This window comes from Pteropus medius, unplaced genomic scaffold (assembly GCF_902729225.1).
Source record: "Pteropus medius unplaced genomic scaffold, Ma_sr-lr_union100, whole genome shotgun sequence".
Taxonomy (NCBI): Eukaryota; Metazoa; Chordata; class Mammalia; order Chiroptera; family Pteropodidae; genus Pteropus; species Pteropus medius.
In genome coordinates, this window is record NW_024352947.1 from 2,252,666 (window position 1) to 2,258,665 (window position 6,000).

At 54.4% G+C, this 6,000-nt stretch overlaps 1 long non-coding RNA gene across 1 annotated transcript in view; it reads right to left on the reverse strand.

Moving 5' to 3' along the window:
- Positions 1-6,000, reverse strand: part of LOC120592551 (uncharacterized) — a 92,150-nt gene that overhangs the window by 33,995 nt on the left and 52,155 nt on the right. The window lies entirely within an intron of this gene.

Sequence of the window (6,000 nt, forward strand, 5' to 3'; positions counted from 1 at the left end):
GAGCATCCGCTCCCCTGACTGACCCAGGAAACCGCGTCTCCAGAGCATCTGTGTCCTTGGGGAAAAAGAAAAGCCACTGGCCACAGGTGCCGTGAGGGCCGGGGTGGTGCCGGGCAGGCTGAGCTGGGACAGGTTGGCATTTGCGAGCGAGGAGAGGGAGGGCCTGAGCAGCAGACGCGGGCAGGTGCGAGGAGACAAACGCAGTACCACGCCCGCCCTGTCTTCCAGACGGCAAGGATGGACAGGCCCTCGCGTAACAAGTGACCACTGCCCGGGAGACCTGCTTCTCGTCCCGTTCCACTTCCTGTTCCCGGGGACGCTCGAGAATGAACCACGCGTTTGCGATAATTGTACGTGGAGCCGAGGAACACGGCGCACGGCCTCCCAGCCCCTGGGCCCCCCGACGGGCGTCACCAAGGTCCAGGTGTCACGCGGACGAAGCAGAACGCGGACCCTTCGCATCAGCGACGAGGGGAGAACCCAACGCTAGCTGGAAATGGGGAGTGTTGTTTACGAGGATATTTAATAAGATTTTGTTTAATTTTCAGAAAATTGAATTAAAAATTCGGGTTTATTTCAATCATTTGAACATTTTTTATGTTTATTAATTATAATTTATATTTTGCCATTCCGTTTTTAATTTGCATATTTTACAAGAAAAAATAATTTCCTTTGAAAAGATACATGAAAAGTTAATTGTATAAGTTTACATGTACTTTCGCCTTTTTGATAAAAATTTATTCAGATTTTGCATATTTTAAATACGCTGACGTTTTTTTAAATCCTTTAGCTTATTGCTGTCGCTAGAATGAAATTACGTGAAATGTTCATTATAACAGAATTTATGGTAATGCCGACATGAAGGCGAAAATTCGTTTAAGCAAATAAATATAAAATAATTAATAAATTATATGTCTTCATTTTGTGAGTCATTCGATCAAAACGAAAGAACATTTAAGAGCGTACAGTAATAATTAACTCGGTCATCTTTGACATCTACCAACTTTTGGCCAGGTAAAAACTGTAGCTTTCCAAAGTTTTCCGTTTTGTCTTTGTGAATGTATTTGTTTTTAGGGAGGAGGACAGAGCATATTTTGTTCGACCATTTGTATGTTTGATTTGCATTCCTGCCTGGACAAACGCACCTCCGTGTGCGCTCCGGCCCCGGACTCTGCGGATGCCATCGGCAGGCTCGTGGGTCTGAGACAATCAGGCCACGTGCACTCAGAACGCGGACGACAGGCACTAGTGTACGCTTCCTTAAACACCCTTTAGGTAAATTCGGACCCTTCCGCTTTTGTCCTTTGTGATAACATTTCTCACTCTGTCACCAAGGCCAGCTTGCCCAGCACATAGCTTGGTGCCAGACACCGGAGACGCTCAGTGGTGTTTGTTGACTGACTACACTTCACAAAGCGCAGCTTCCGCCGTAGCTTCCGCCCCTCCACTCCTCCAGTTCTTCACCCATCGCACGTGGGAGGAGGACAGAGACCTCGGCTGGTCGCGAATGAAACCTGGATGGTTTAATCGACAGCTGTGTCCCCCAAAAGGAACGATTGACAGGTCTTTCACTCACGCGTCACAGCTTGACAACTCTCGGGCACAGGTGGTCCCGTCTCTCGGGAGCCAGGGGGCCACACCACGTTAGGATGACGGCTCTTGGCTGGTGAGCATCCCAGGGCAGCACAGCCACAGAGCCTTCCCTTCGCTTCGGGAAGAGGGAGAGCCGCCACTTGCGTGGCATAGTCTCAGCACCTCAGCGTAAGAGAACATTCGAGGCTGTGAGTGGACGCGGAAAACAGCAGACCAACCAGGCCGGGGAAGCAGGGCGGAGCCCCCCGGCACAAGGGGGACGCACTTCCTTTAAGCCACACGTGCCCTGGGGGTTGCCACATTGCCAAACACTCAGGTTAATCTGGAAGCAACGGCCCCACCACATAAGTTTCACCAGGTAATGACGCAGGCCAGACCACCTTCTTCTCACCTGTGCATAATCCATTTCTCCCAAATGGCCGCGACTAGCGTTGTCTTTGCCCGGCGCGGCCCTTCGGAGCTTTTCCACGAAAGGTGCACATGCAAACTAGTATTTGTGTCAGGACCCCCATCTGTCCATCGGTCAGAAAGCCTTGCTACAGGAAGACGCCTCCACTAATGGACTCCCAGAAAGCAGGTGGAGACAGGCCTTCAATAACTCACGGAGGGCAGGGGGTGAAGAAGGACCTGCCGTGGCCGGGGTGAAGCGGCTCTCCCCCCCCCGTGGAGGCCGAGCATCGTCCCGCCCGCCGGCAGAAGAGCTGGGTCCACGTGGGAACGTGGGAGAGAGCTCGGCACCCCGTTATTCCCGGTCCCCTCTCTTTCCTCCTTTCTCCCGCTAGGGGGGGCGCTGCAAGCCTGACTCTAAAATTCCCTGCCGAGCTCTGCAAATCCAGAAACGGGAAGCCCCCCCGCCCCCCGCCATCGACTGCCCCCAAAGTCGCGTGGATGGCGCCAGATCATGAAAACTTTATCCTTGAGACAAACCGTGCGCTGGGTGGGCGCGTGTTGGGGGCCAAACGCAAAACTAGGAGTTCTCCAAATTATTTTCCACCGAGAATGCAGTATGTATTAGAGGACGGGTAATAAAAATACGCCAAACGTTTACCATTTTTTATTAAAACTCAACAGTAATTGTACTAAGTGTTATTAGCATCCCGGCTTCTCAGATGAGAAAACTAAGGCTCGGAGAGATGATGGAAGTTGCCCGCAGCCTCAGGGCTGAGAAAGGCCAGTGTCCTGACTGGCAGCAGCTGGCTAAGCCCAGAACCTTCTGCGCAGGTGCTGCGGGCCGGGGGCTGGGGGCGGAGGGCAGCACGAAATCCTGAACGGTCTAGAAGGACTATGTTTATCAGGTTTACTGGGGCTTCTTCCTTACGTGAGAGATGAAACAGAGCGAAAGCTCTAGCGAGGCGCAGGCTTCCAGCTCGGTCCGTGCCACCGGGCGTGAGGGTGAACGCAGAAGCGGGAAGCGCCAGGTGCCAGGGCCACGTCGCCCCGCCGGTCAGAGGTGGACGTCCCGAACGTCCCGAACATCCCCTGTTCTCACAAGCCTTTGTCGAGCACTTTGCTTGTACCGAGTGCCAGGTGCCCCAGCAGAAACTCACTCCGTCTCCCCAGATGGGGACATCCAAGGGAAGCGTCACTGCGTGGCCCTTGGATGCGTCACACACACATGGCCCCAGGGGGGCCTTAAAGAACTAGCATTCTACGAGCTGGGCAGACAGGAAGGGCCACCGTCCACTGCCAAGCTTCTTCCTGAACATTAGTTTCCACCTCGGATACACTTGGCTCTGGGGCTCGCTGGCCAGGCGGTCCTGCGGGCTGTGGGGTCCTAACCAACTTATTTCCTCAGCTGCTCTCACCCCAAAGCACAGCCGCTTCCGGAAACACTGGCAACAGCCAAAGCACAAAGTCAGAGATTTCTAAGATCCCGCGGTGGGTCAGGCTCGCGGATTTTCCAGACCGTCACTGTGACCGCAAGTTTCACGACTCCTGGACAGTCCAGTGATCGGACTCGAGCTTCGGGACGTCGGACCTGTTCCCACCCCTAAAATCGAGTCCACATTGGCCTCCGGCACAGCGTCCTCCCACAGTGGCCTTGACAGGAAGGGTCTTGGTCCTTTATGACCAGATCTATGCGTGAAAAGTTATTCAGAAAACTGAGGCTGTCGCCTGGGTACACACTGACCCTGTGGCTCTCGGTCTGAGTCACCGGCCAGCCGAGACCACGGGGCTCTTGGGGACCTTCCCGCTTCCCCTTCAGGTGACCCCTCTGATGGCGCGGTTTCCCTCATACAAGCCCAGCCTGGGCTGCTGGGGTTCTGTGTCCCAGCTAGTCGGAAGTCCTCGTAGACCCCAGGGCCCGATGGAGGGATGTCCGCGAGAAAGCGAAGAGGCCCGGGCTCTCTCCTGCCCACCGTGCCCCCCGGCCTGCTCCCTCCACGCTGTGCGAGGCAGCCCTCCCTTGTTCGACCCGTTGTCGCCTTCTACAAAATCTCCCTCGGCCGTGGCCCTTGGAGGGAGATCACCTGTTGCTTCAATAACCCAAGAAAAACTCCTTTTGTGGGGCACCTGCGGAGCCTGCCGTGTGGGGGGCCCTAGCGGCTGCCAGAGCTGGCCTCTGAGCATCCCCGCTTCCACGTGGGCTTCTGAGGCCACTGAGGCTCAGGGAGTTGAAATGGCCTGGCCACGGCCACTCGGACGTGCCACCATGTCCCGGCCACGGCTGTGTCCTCATCTCAACACGTCGTTAGATATGCACAGAGTTTGGCTTCCACCCGACGCCTTCGACGGCCTTCTCAGCTCCCCCTCCCCTGACCGCATGTCCTGTGCCGTCCGGTGCAGTGTTTTTCTCCGCAGGTGGCCGTGAGCTCTGAATTTATTTGTGCTGCAAGTTTTGAGGACACACCAGGTTCCAAATGCTCCATGTGAAAGAAAACGAAGGGAAACCATTCTTAGTAATAAGCCTTATAGCGATTACTTACGAAAAGGACAGCATCTGAATAGATAGGGTTAAATGAAACATGTAACTAAAATTAATTTTATCGGTTTCCTTTTGCCTTTTCCTCATGTGGCTACTGGAACATTTGAAATGACGTATGCGGCTTGCATTGCGTTTCTATTGGACAGAGATGCTTTAGAAGGAGAGAATATTTTTAGTCCAGGAGAAGCAGGGAACCACTCGTTATTCACCAAAAATTCATGGAGCAGACGATCGTGAAACGCACAGAGCATAGGACAAAGCGCTGGGCGGTCATTGTGAGGGGATGCATTTAATTAGACAGCTGCCTGCCCCCAGGGGCTTTCGTTATCAAGGACTATAAGCCCATACGAATCTCTGGGCTCCTCAACGGAGCCGAAGGACGGCTCTAATAGAGGTCAAACCACACCGTTTGGGGACATCTAGGAGGAGGCAGGTCGGGAAGACTTCACGGAGGAGGGTGAGTTTTTAGGATATCAGATTGGCTTCGCTAACAAAAGTCAAAATGACAGTAGCTTTAAAGAGAGAAAGAACTCATTTTCTCTCAGGCTGTTGCTCGAGCATCAGAGTCCAGGACCCATGGGGCAGCTGCACCACGTCAAGGAACCAGGTACCTGCCATGTTGTTGCTCTGCCAAGAGGCCAAGTCCTGGTACCAAGGGCACATTCGTGCCAGCAAGAAGTGTGGGAAGGAGCCGGGTCCCGGCCACGTAGCTCCACTGAGCTTCAAGGAAGGCTGGGGAACGTCCCCCTTTCAGCCGTGTGCCTCGCTCGACCTCAGGGGTTCAGAAGAGAACAGCTTCGGGGGGCAGCTCGCATCCTCGGCCACAGAGGGGATATCTGAGCGGAACCCAGATGAACAGACAGAAGTCAAGAGGTGGAGAAGGGTGGTGCCGGGCTGAAGCCACGGCGGTAACAAAAACACCGCAGCGTGAAAGCGTCCGGCAGTCTGAGGACCGAGCAAGGTGGGGAGGCGGGGCCCGGGTCCAGCATGGAGAATCGGAACTCTCTGGAACGTCCTCCTTACAGCAGGAAGCATGAGTTGATTTCCTGGCTGATTTCTCAAGAGAAGCCGGTGTTTCTACGAAAGCTCCAGGAACACGCTTCACCTGGAAGGAGAGCTGGGGTCACTGAGCAGTCGAGCTCGCTGAGCCCAGGCGGGCAAGGGCCGAACAGGAAACGCAGGGCCAGAGGGCGGCGGGCCTCGGCGTGGGCACCAGCGGTCACCCCGCTAGGGAAAGTCCGACGAGGCTTACCGAGCACGGATCTCCTGTGTCACCAGCTCCCGAAGCCTGGTGAAGTCAGATTCTGAATCTCCCAAAGGACCCTATCATCACCTGTACAGGTGGTTTGTACCTGCTGTTTACTGTGTTTCCTCTCAGCAGACGATCAGAGCCGTAAGGACAAGAGCTTCATTATTCTGTGCCCTCTCCCGCACGTAGAACATTGCAGGTAAACAACAATTCGAATTTGTTAGATGAATAA